The following is a 13,447-nucleotide window of genomic DNA, read 5'->3' on the forward strand; positions in this document are numbered from 1 at the left end:
CTTTCTTTCTTTCTTTCTTTCTTTCTTTCTTTCTTTCTTTCTTTCATTTCTCTTCTTTCTCTTTCTTTCTCTTTCTCTTCTTCTCTCTCTCTCTCTTTTTCTCAGTTTTCCTGCCAATGCATTTTCCATTTGGTAATGCTTCTGCTATCTTTTAATATTCAGATATCAATTATTTTTATTTTGTTCTCTGGTCATGTATCCTCTTATTGCATGTGTCTTTAGCCGTTCCTTCTGTTTCTTCTATTAACTTTGACCAGTGTGAGATCCCTGTGCATGCTGGCTTGTCTACTGTCCTTCCTCTGGATTGCCGAGTTCTTGCATTTGCTCCTTCTGACACATTTACTTAAGTGTACCTGGTATTCTGTTTCTGACAAGATGAGATGGATGTGTGGAATAGCAGATGAAAAGAACAACAAATGTTTACTTCTCAGTTGTGCTGCTCCTCGGAAAGACAGACAAGCTAGAATATTTATGTTGAGGCAAGGGTCAGAAGGCTGCTCTATATTTGGGCTTCTCTAGCTGAATTGAGAAGGAACAATCAAATCACCACCATCTCTTTATATCTTTATTGAATTAATCTAAGATAGCCATTCTCTTTCAACACTACAGTCCCAGCAGGACCAGATATTATCTCTCAGATTTTCATTTGACAGAGTTCAGTGAGGAATGCCTGATCAGGGCCTGCCTTACTTGGTACTGCCAGAGGGAGACATGCTGTTAGACCCCGAAGCTTCCCCTTGATATTGTACACAATGATATCCATTTTAGAAAATTTCCATTATTCTATGTACATTTGTATTCTTTTATTTATATTTCTGATCTGTCCAAGTTCCCCAAGTAAGCTCTACTTTTTTTTTTAAGTACAGTTTCTGGGGGCTGGGGATTTAGCTCAGCGGCAAAGCGCCTGCCTGGCAAGCGCAAGGTCGTGAGTTCGGTTCCTGGTACTGGAGAAAAACCAAAAAAAAAAAACAAAAACAAAAACAAACAAACAAACAAAAGTACAGTTTCCATACCTGGGAGAGAAAAGGGGAAATAAACTTGTGGTTTAATTGTCACTTTGTCTCTACTCAGGTTTCTAAAATTAGAGAAGGTGGATCTGAGGTCCAGAGAAGACAAATGAACCAGGCAGGGCCAAAAACTAACAGGTGGTTTCAGTGTGAAAACACCCTAAATTAATAATGAAGGATTGTAACAGATAGAGAAATCACTTATTGATTGAAAGCTTATCATAATGGAATACTCTAAGAGTCATTGGAAAACCAGGACTTAAAAGTCACATTCAGTTGCATGAGCATTTTGTTCACTGTACACACTTGGTGTATTTTTAAATGTTAACATTACTACCCATGGTGTAACTCCTTGGAGCTCACATATAATGAAATCAACTTAATAAAACACATTTTCCTAATGAAGAATGAGGGACATCAAGTTGGCTTGAATCATTATGCAGGTGAGTAGCTGTTATAGACTGAAGCAATCAGCATTAAACTTATTAGTGACAATTAGTATGCACAGCTTACTCATCATATTCAATTAACACCTTAATGTACTTGGATATTAAGTGAGAGAATGATCTTTTAGTATAATTAGGAAATGAAGTGGGAAAAAATTCATCTGAAACTCTCATTGAAAGCACCCTGTTAATTTACTGAAATAATACTTAAATATATCTCATAATCATCTATTTGGCTGATTTCCTTTGTATAATCTAAGCCAGCATTATCTCACACAACTGTTTGTATTAATGGAAATAGCCTGATATACAATACAATACAGACACTTGCCATATGTGGCCAGTAACCACTTTAAATGAGGCTGTGCTGAAGATCTTAATTTTTAATTTAATTTAAATTAATTTAAATAGCCACATGTGGACAGTGTAGACCTAGTTGTTCAGATCTTTGGTGCTGCCAAATTAAATTGCTTCTCAAATGTGGGCAGAAAGGGAATTGTTGTTAGATGAGATTTTATATGTATACAGTATTTTACTATAGATTTTATATGTATATAGTATTTTAAAATTCACAAATCTTTCAAAATGATTATTTGACTTAGCAATTATTTTTATTTTACTTTATTGATACCATGAAGGCTTTGAAGATGACTTATAGAAAGTCACCCAGTTGATAACAATACTTTCATGTTTGATTCATCATTTTCTAGTTTTCTTGCATTATGATCAGAAAATATTGCCTGTATTACTTTAATGTTTGGAAATACTTGGGGTTTTCATGGTGGCCTTAGATAGGATCATTCTACAGATGGTTTTATGTACAAATAAGTCAGGAAATAAAGTTTGATCTATATTAATTATATCTACTTTTATATCATTTGGATGTTTTATATTATTTATTAATTTTTCTCCTTTTTAAATATTTATTTTTGATAGATATATAATTGTACATAGTTACGGGGTGCAATATTATGCTTCAGTTTTTGGATACATGCTTATGATTAGATCACTATAAACATTTGTTAGTTCTTTGTGGGAAAAACACTTAAAATCTCTTTCCTAGCTATTTTGAAACCTACAGTGCATCATTTTTAACTTAAATTCACCCTCCTGTGCAATAGAATACCAGCTTATTTTTATTATTTAACTTAAAATTGTACTCATTTACCACTCTCTTCTCGTCTCCTCTTCTAGATACTCTCCCCAGCCTTTGGCAATTACTGTCCTGCTGTTAACTTCTAAAATAGCTCTTTTTATATTTCACACAAGTGAAATTATGCAATATGTATCTTTCTGTGTGTGGCTTATTTCACTTAAAATCCAGGTCCATCTAGTTGGTCAAAAATGATAAGATTTAATCCCTTTTTATGGCTGAATAGTATCCCATGATGTATATAAACAGCATTTAAAAAATTCATTCAGGTACTAATGGACACAGGTTAATTCCATATCTTTGCTGCTGTGAATGGTGTTACAATAAACATAGGAGGGTAGGTGACTCTTCAAAACACTAATTTCATTTCTTTTGGTGTATATTCAATAGTGGAATTACTAAATCAATTTTTCCCTTCTTGACCTGTCATGGAGAACTGAATAAAATTCTCCAATCGATTTTTATTTGTAACTCTTGTAGTTTTTCTTTGTGACTATTGATGCTATGTCTTTTGATAGACTGTGGTCTTGTCCTTTTAAAAAATCTTCACTGTGAATATCTCCTTTTAACACTAGATGATGGTCTTTTCTGTGCCGTTTCCTATTTTATAACACAAATCCAACTTGGTCTGATAGGGAGGTGTAAGCTCCTTCTTCCCCTCTCTTTCAACTTCTCTTCACCTTTCTTTCTCTCTTTTGGCTGTCTCCTCTTCTTCCACACCCCATATCTTTCCTCTCTCACTTTCTTCTTTCTTCCTTTTTCTTCCCTCTTTGTCTACATTTGCCTTATGTATTAGTCAGCTTTCCCATTTCTGGGACAAAATATGCACAACCTAAAGAGGAGAGGTTTAAGAGGATCCAGTCCATGGTAAATTTGCTCCAAGGAAGAAACATTGGCAGGAAGGTGTGGTGAAGAAAATTTATTTCCTGGAAGCCAGGAAGCAGTGAACAGGGCAAGCCTGCCTGAGAGGAAGGGCCAGGGAGCAGATATGTAATCCCCAAGGTCATGACCCATTCAGACACACCAGAGTGTGCTTCACTGATCCCCTCGGTGGCTCTGAAGCCAGTTAAATTGACGATCAAGGTTAACCATCACACCTTGTAAACCCTTGTGTATCTTTCTCTCTTTTCTTTAAGGGATGAATTCCATCTGTTTAGGCTTATTAGTATGTGATACATTTGAATGTAGTTGTTTGTTGGACTGATTGATTGATTTTCAGCGCTAAGAATTGAATCCAGAGTCTTGCCCATGATAGGCAAACACTCCAACACTGAGTTCCAACACTGAGCTATACCTTTATCCCCAAATATTTTTATAATTAATTATATTTTACAATTTTTAATGTTTTCAAAAAATCTTCTGTAGTCCATTATTTGCTTTATTTTTGCTGTATAACTCATGATATTTAGATTAATTTATTTTTATTCCACTGGCTCACTTTATTACTATCACACAGCTGTCCTAATTCTTTATTACTTTACAGGTTATCTTCTCATCTATGAAAAATCATATAATTAGTATGTTTTTCTCCTTTCCTCCATCACCCAATTTTAGTTAATTTAAAAATTCTCAGTATTCTCCTTTATAATAAGGTAAGTAATTCTATATTTCAGCTGAAATCTTTAATGATATACCTTGAGTTCTAGTTGTTACAGATGAAGAAGTTAGTAGTATATTTATTCCAATCTCAACTTCACTGTCTGCTCTTGATTTATACCTTATTATTTCTTTTTTTTTTTGAGACAGGGTCTTGCTATGCAGTTCAGGCCGGCCTTATGCTCACTCTGTAGCCCAGGCTCATCTTGAACTCGTAACAATCCTCCTGCCTCAGGAAGGATTGTGCTGGGATTACAGGCATGCACCACCACTCTGGGCTATACAGTATTATTTCTAGAGGTTAATATATGTAACATTTACAGTGGTAACTCGGTTCATGAACACTTTTTTTGCAAACAATTTGGTTAGAAAACAGAAGCATTCAACAAAATTTTGTTTGCTTGTGAACTCTGCATTAGGTTATGAATATGGCCACGGCCTTCTTTTCCAGAATCATGGAAGAAATTAAGTTCATGAACTGAGGCACTGCTGTATGTCACTGATTCTAAGCACATATTAAGAATTGTAACATATTTTTAGAAGAATTTTCTGTGGGTTGTAAAATAAAAAAAAATTATGGAAATTGTGAAAAAAGAATTGAAGTTTTGAAATAAATGTTGTCATTTAGGGTTTGAGATTAAAAAATATTTTTAAAATGCAGTATGTGAGAACCATAGGCAAAATTGGCTTCTATCAACCTGAAATAGACAAGTTAGTATTCAATGTACAATCTGAAAAGTTTAAAAAGCCACTTGAACAATGAAAATTTAATAGTGGTTTTTTAGATTTTATTTTCAATAAATTTTTCCACATAGCTTTATTTATGATTTTTGTTCTGACTACTTTTTATGGAGTCTGAGTATTGGATACTAGGAAAGTATACATTAATTCTTTTGGAAACCATATAAAGAGAATCAAGTAAATCCCTTGAAGAAATACAAATAGTCATATATTTCCAGCAATTACAAAAGATGATGAGATAATAGATGTTTTCTTTGTTGTGCTAAGTGTGCCTTTTGATAGAAGCTCCTTGACTGAAAACAGAAGATTAATAAACTTCTACAGGTAAAGCAAAAAACCGAGAAGTGTGACAAATAATGATAATGTTTACACATCAACTGTCATAACTTCAGGAGCATAGGTCTTCTTTTGATATTTAGGTCCTACAGCCAGGAGAAACATTTGTTTATTATTCTTAAGTAAGGAATAAGGAGGGCCAAAGGAAGAAAATAGGTAAATTTTGCGAACTCAAATAGATTATCAAAGGTTGCAATATATTTTAAGGTTTATTTGTACCATGACTCTATGCTTACAATTGTGAACATATTTATACTAGTGTTTCTCAATTGTTTGGACAAATATTCATAAAATAGTACTTTTAATTTATTCTGTTTAGGTAAGCAATAAGTTCATTGGACAATATCATTAAATTATATGAAAAGAGTATAAAAAATTAGTCATATTTACAAAGAAAAAAGATCATATAGGATAATAAGATAGTGATATCTCTTATGACCTTAGTTTATTATAGAGCTTGATCTCAGTATGCTGAAGACAATACCCAGCCCTGGTGTCTTAGTTACTTTCTCATTGTTGGGACACAATACCCCAACATGCACAATTTAAAGAAAGAAAGGTTTATTTTGGTTCACACTTTGTAGAAATTTCAGTGCATAATCATCTGGCTCCAAGGCCAGACAGCATGGCAGAGGGACATAAGAAAAGAGAAACAGGTCATGGAAAGGCAGGCAGGAAGCAGCGAGGGATCAAAGGAGGATGAGCGGCATATACTTTGCGGGCCACACATAACTTCAGGTGACTCACCTCTTCCCACCAAGATTTACCTTCTAGAATCATGCCCAAATGTAAACTCATCTGTAGACTAGTCCAGTGATGAGAATCACACAGCCATGGTCCAGTCACCTCTCAACATCTCCAGCTATGTGTTCATGAGGCTTTGAGGGGAGTATCCAGATATAAACCACAATACCTGGATTGAATTCAATGAGAAAAGACCATCTAAGGACTCATTCTTCAAAAAATGTTTGTTCAAAGATGAAAATATGCTAGTTTTTACTGGATGACCTACTTAGATCTAAATTTAGATTTTAAAATAATACTTTCATGAAGAGTCTGTTGTGTTATTTTTTTTGAACTCAATGGCTAAATTTATCCTAAATCCTAAATCAAGCTTGGTTCTACTGTTATCCCTTCACAATGAGCAGACTTTAGAGATTGCAAGAAAGTTTTCATGCATGAGTTAGGCTTTAATTGTGGCAATAGGGGAGATATATGGAATATCCAGAATTTCACTCATTCTCTCATTCCCCAATGTTGCCTTAGACTCACCCCTGAGGAATCCTAAGCCGTGAGGTTCAGTAAGATGTATTTATAATTATGAAACCATTTCACTGAGTATGAAAGATACCAGTATGTTAAAAAAACAGAATTCTAACTTACTAGGTTAATACTTAACTGATGAATATGGTATCTGAATCTCCTCATAAGTGACATATTTTATCTTCTTGAAATGTATTCTAGTTTTTAATATCTTGAAGTGTTTGAATATTATAAGGGAAGGATTTATTTGAGACTAAATAAATATAATGGTAAGAACTTTCAGGCAACTGGACAATTGAAAATAAATATACATATATCTTTCTAGGATGTTTGGTTCACAGCAAGCTTTTGGAGATTAAAAAAAACAAAACTTCAACAGGGAGATGTTTGTTAAGGTTTGTAACTGGATGTAGTCATTGGGGACAGGCTTTTCAGAGGCAGCTGAATTTGGAGTTTATGATTAATTCACAGACCAGTGCTGGGATTAAGGGTGTGAGTGCTACATGTGCCCTGGGGCAGGCAGACTGCATACAATATAAGGGATAGAGAGAGGTTTTCTTTTCTCTCACTTTCTCTATCTGGTTCCTTTTGCCATCTTCTGCTGCCATGAACTGTCACCCTTCTGGCATGTGCCACTCTCCCTTGGAGTCAGGGAATTATGGACTGAAGCCTCTACAAACTGTGAGCTAAATAAACCCTTTTCCCCTTTAACTGTGGGTGTTGAGTATTTTGTCTTAGCAATGAGAAAAGTAACTAAGACAGAATTTGGTACCAGGAACAGGGTTGTTTCTCTGACTATATCTGATCACATGGTTCAGGAGGCTTTGGGAATAGCTTGTGGGAAGATTTTGGAAAAGTTCAGAGATACTAGCTGAAAAAGTAGAGCTGGAACACCTCAGGTGCTATTATATGAGACATTCTGGTCAAAGCTCAGAAGACCAGAAAGCTGATAGAAATCCTGCTGGTAAAGACCAAGCTTGGGAGGTTTACGCTGGGAAGAACTGCAATGGCTGTTGGACTCCAGACAATGTGTGCTATTCCTTGGCAGAAGTTTCTCTGCACTTTGCTCATATCCAGAGACTTTGCTTGAAAGTGAGATTAAGGGAAGCAGACTAATTAATCTAGGGGGGGGAAAGAAAGTTCAAGGCAGTCTAATGCTGAAGTGGTGGCATGGCTACTTTTGGGGGTTTTTAGTCAGGTCTATTTGAGAATCAGGAGCAAAGAGTCCAGCAGAATGATTTAAAATGTTGTGAGTTTGGCCAGAAGGGAATTTCCAATAAAGCTATGGATTGCAAAGATACAGCAGAGGAAACTTGATTTCTAAGAAGGAACAGGCAGATAGAAAAGATGGTCTGAGGGCATCACAATAAGCAGCAGGACTCCCCCCTTTGCAGTGTCAGAATTGCAAAAGTGAAAGACTTTTTCTCTGAGAAGAAGGTCACAGAGCACCACGTTCCAGAATGGTGGTAGACTAGAGAATTTGCTCCTTAGAATTTGATTCAGAGTATTCAGTATCCAGACACTCGATCCCTACAACATAGAGAAAGGGAAGCTGGCTACTGCCTGTGGCAGCAGACCTTGTCATCATCCACATGGCACTGGCTTTAGGTGAGTGCTGAATACAGGAGTCATGGGGTCAGGAAGGCTTCCCCTCAGATTTTAGAAGGTCTGAGAGGCCAGGCAATGTGCCCATAAGAGGGCAGTGTGTGAAACTGAGTGTGAAGCCAAAGGTGCAGCAGAGAATCCAGAACATTGAAGAAGCCAGAAAAGTGGATTGTCTGAGAAAAACTGCAAAGAGGGAGGACAGCATACACAAAGAAGGAATCTACAGGAGCTACAATGCCTTAGAGGTGGAGCCACCCAAGTCCTTTGGGTTCACATCTTGCCACAGATTGCCTTGGATGCCACACATAGAACTATAGGACTTAATGTTGCTCTGCTGGATTTTGGGCTTGCTTTGGTCCCATTCCTTTGTATCTCCCTCTTTGCGACTTTGGTAATGGAACCATCTACCTGGTGCCACTGAGTGTTGGAATTGTCTTTCTTTTCGTTTGTGCAGGGGCTCACAGCTAAGAGTTGGCCTGAAGTGTCAGAGGATACTTCGTACTTGGACTTTTCAGCAAGCTGAAATTATAAGGACTTCAGCAACTCTTAGAGATGGATTAAATGCCTTTTGCATGAAGGAATGTGCATGAGTCTTTGGGTGGCCAGGAGTGGAATGTTATGGTTTGTATTTGGATGTCCCCCCAAAGCCTCATGCAGTCACGGGGAGTGGGATTTTCAGAGGTGACTGAATCTAGAGTTTGTGATTGATTCATGGTCCGGTAGTGGGATTGAGGGAGTGAATGTTGCCCCTGCCATGCCCTCGAACAGGTAGCCTGCATACTATATAAGGGACAGAAAGAGCTTTTTCTCTCTCTCCCTCTCTGTCTCTCTGTCTCTCTGTCTCTTTCTTTCTTTCTCTCTCTCTCCGATTGTTTTTGCTGTTTTCCACTGCCATGAACTGCTGCCCTCTGCCCTGTGACACCCTGCTTTGAGGCCAGTGGATTATGGACTGAAACCTCTATAAACTGTGAGATAAATAAAGCTTTCCCCTTTTAACTGCAGGTGTGGAGGAGTATTTTGTCTCAGCAATGAGAAAAGTAACACAATGTTCTAAGCATCAAATCTAGAATTTTAATCTGCAAACTGTATCAATCAGAAAAACTCTCCCCTTTCATACTATCTGTCCATGAAATCATACATTAATTCCCATCATTTCTGCCACTGCCACTCCTTTCATATGTCTCTAAGAGTAGCTTTATACTTTTTGTTACAAGGAATTGAACTCATGATCTTGCACTTGCCAGGCAGGTGCCGTGCCGCTGAGTTGTATTCGCGGCCCCTCTAAGAGCAGTTTTAATATTAATATTTTAGTGTGTTTTGAGGTTCTGCCAGTAGCTGATGCTCAGTTAAACCACAGTAGGCACATGGATCCCAAACACAGTCTCTGTCGATCTAGTTAAAGTGCCTGTTGCTGTTTGCATTGAAAATGCTCCCTAAACATTGCTTGTTCAGAGGTGGGGATTTTGAAGACGACTGGCCCCTGGGGTCCTGTGCTCATCATTAGATCAGCCCGCTGCTGAGCTCATGGCTGACTGTGCTGCTTGGAGCTGGGGACTGGTCAGAGGTGCAGGTCCCTGGGCTGTGACCTGGGAGGACGTGCTGATGCTCCCAGCTCCTTCCTTCTGCTTCTGGCTGCTCTGTGGTGAGCAGCGCTCACCCACCATGTCCCTTTGTCTCCTCTGACCTACTATTTAAATGTAACCCTTTTTTAGACACACATCATTACTTTGTTCTCTAGCGTTCTAAAATTTAAATTTAATTTATTTTTCACTGATACATAAAAACTGTACAAGGGGGCTGCTTTTCTAGGTAAATGAGTATTCCAACACAGTGATTGTGAAAGGTAGACATGGAGGACACCAGGAGAATTATTCCCTTGCCTGGAGTTCTGAGAATTGGAGTGCTTTGAGTAGTAACAGGTGAAAAGTTAGAGCCATGAAGTTAAAAAATATTTTTAAAAATGAAACGTGCTTAGGAAGTCTAATACATATTTGGGGAGCCTCTTTTAATTTTAAGCTACTTGCCTGTTTTCACCAATTAGCTGCCACCATCCCTGAGAGTAGAATAGCTCAAGTAGGCACTTTCAGGATCGTCTTGTTGTCCTCAGTGAAAGGACATGGACTCCTCATGCATGCACTTAACCTCTGTTAGCTTTCAGAATATTTTACAACTTTACTAATTATAGACATCTGCGCAGCACTCAGCCTATGGCAATTAAATACAAATTGAGGCAATTTGATAAAACCCTGATGTTAAAAATTCATTTACCTTTTCAAGTCTTTTTCTTGACTAGAATTTATAATATGCTCCAGTAACATGTCAGAGTCAAGTGAAATACAAATATACATATATATATGTTTTGATATTCTATATACATATATCAACTCAAGTTCTAGATTGAAAGTGCTTTACCAATGACTCCAATTTTATGCTGTTTCTTACCTTTTTGCATATTTATAAAACAAAACCCCCAACAGATATTAGTCCCTTGAAATCTGTTGCTGAGAATAAGGAAAATTAATTACACATTAAGGGGGCTTTTTTGAATTCTCTGTATTTCCTGATCTTTGACTATTTCTTTAATTCTCCAGTTTGGATCATGGGAGATTATAATTTAAACCTTAGGATTTTTAAAAGTTCAAAATGTTGCCACACTCTTCTGTCGTTATGCATATCATCAGCAATGTGTGTTTAGCACTTCTGGAGAAGGGGATGGACTGATCTTTTTAGTGAGACCAAACAGATATACAGTGTTCTTAAGATCCTTTAAATTCTCTGGTTTAGCTTCCTGTCCAGGTTCTGCTAAGGAACTTTATTGGCCTCGGAATCTGCAGAGAATGTTACAATAATTGCTTTATGACTGCCGGTGTCATATAGAATGTTTGAGTCAATATTTTATTGATCTCTCAAATTTCTCCTCTTTCAGGTTCTTTTCAGTGCATCTGTAGATGTCCATTGTTCCACAAAGTGAATTTAACCTTTTCATATTTCTTCCAGACTTTCTCCACAGAAAACTTAGACCAGCACTGTAACACCACTTTCTCCAATGCTAGTACTAGCACCCTGGTTCTTACATGGTGTTTCTTACTGAGTAGCGGATAATCCAGGTGAAATACAGGGACCTTTCAGACCCTGGTAAGGGGAGCTCGCGTCTGCACTTGCTCCTCCCTGAATGTTCCCAGGCTGCCACTTTGTGAATAGTTTTCTCTCTTTTAAGTTCTGTCTTTTTATTAGTAGCAAAATTTTTCACTTTTCTTGTTCATGCTTCCAACCTTTCCCTTCTCCGCCTCTGTTCATCACACTCTCCCCTTTTCTGTCCATTGTCACATCTTTTTAAAATTTCTTCTCAATTCTGTGTCTTTTCTTTTTTTGATGTTTTGTTGGTTTTGGTGCCAATGCAGCCTAATATTGATGGTCTCATTAGCCATTCTGCGGCCCAGGCACACTTAGTGGTCCTTCTGCCTCAGTTAGTCTCTGTATTTTTCTTTTTTAGATATCCTTCATATACCATGCTTCCTACAGCTTTAGTTACAGACACTTTGGAATGCCCAAAGATCAAAAGAGGAAATGTTATATTCATCACATACTTTGTGTTTTAAAAACTATCTTTAGTAGTGAAAAGGTCCAGAATATCCAACACAAAGGAGCCATGGAGCCATGGGGAGTCAGGGAGCGGAGCAGGAAAGATGCAAAGACCTAAGACTTCTACCAGTGACTTCAGCTTTGCTTGGTAATAACGGACTTTTTCCCTTTATGCATTTCTTTAACTCCGATTTCTTTTCCAGTGCAAACTGTTTGCCCCCAGCTATCCTCTAAGGATCACTTGTGTCATGACCTGGGTATAATTGTTGTATCTTAAAAACCCTAACTTGAGGTTATTCTTGAATATACTACAGTAATTTAAGAACCACTGTGCTAGAGAGATCATCAGCATGTCCATTCCAAACAAAATCATGAAGTAGGGGTAATATTTACTTTTCTTTTTGTTAAGTATTTGCTTAACTTGGTGTGTCCAATGTGTTATAGTTCTGAGAACCTTATCTTTCACTCCTTTTTACAAAATCTACTCTGCTGAAAGGTTGGTACTAGTCAATACTATCAAATTACTGAAATCCAAAACAACATAGTCAATCTGAAAAAAATCCAGAAAATTTTATAAAAACTATGAGGACTATGGGAACAATCATTTTCACTCATTCAGGCAGTCTACCCAAATTTTGTACTAAAGGAAGAACAGTTGTGCCATGTGCATGTTTTTTGCTCTGTGCAGAAAACTTTAGTTTCAGATAACTTCCTGCTCATGAAAGAGCTAACTCCCTCGGCAGCTACAAGTGAGATCGTACATAATGTTTTATTAGTTCTCTCAAAGATGACGGAAATCTAAATAAATAGCAACAAGGTTTTAAGGAGTATGGCCCATTATTAACTGTCATACAAATCAGAGTTGATTTTCAATTACAGGCATCAGAATTTAAAAAGACAACAATTATTGCAGATGCTCCCAAAGCCTACACAGTCATGCTTTTATTTTTATATGTTCTCTTCCACATGCCCTCAGTTATACATAAATATTTCACTTAATATAGCAGCACTGTCTATTTGTATTGCTCTATTGTAATTTAATGTTCTATCACACTTGTAGCAAGTTTTTCATTGTTACACAGCCTTTAAAATTATTATTTTTAATAACTGCAGAAGAACCCATAACTCTCTTTTAACCATTCCCCAGTTGTTCATCCTTTAGATTGTTGGCATTTTTTTAGTGAGCCTAAAAAAGCTATAAGATAAAAGCCTTCCTACTTATAGCTTTTTATGCATTTAATATAATTTTCTAGGATAAATTCCCAGCACTGGTATCACTGAGTCATAAGAGATGAGCATTTTTATTGCTTTCACTATCGGCATTGCCAAATGGCTCTGCAAAAGATCGTACCAATTTATATTGCCATCAGTGGCTTATAACTTTGACCTTGACTGAGTGAGTGAGTCTCTCTCTCTCTTTCCTGTGGCTCTTTGTGGTAGGTTTTTGACTGTTTGTCTCCAAGAAGCTTGTATTTATTACTGACCTTTGAAGAAAATGCTAACAAACCCAAAAGAAATGTAGCAAAGAAATCATATCTTCTAAAAAAACATCAAACTACTTTTACATAATAGATTTTATATAATTGAAAATTATATTTGATGTTGAAAATCTACTTTCAAATTGCCTCTTTAGAAACAAGTTCATCATTGTAACTTAGCTTTCTGTCTCTTGCCTTGTCTCAGGAGATAGTACTGTGCTTTTCTATTATTATTATTGT

The sequence above is a fragment of the Chinchilla lanigera genome, unplaced genomic scaffold (assembly GCF_000276665.1).
Source record: "Chinchilla lanigera isolate Chin_1 unplaced genomic scaffold, ChiLan1.0 scaffold00043, whole genome shotgun sequence".
NCBI classification, from domain to species: Eukaryota; Metazoa; Chordata; class Mammalia; order Rodentia; family Chinchillidae; genus Chinchilla; species Chinchilla lanigera.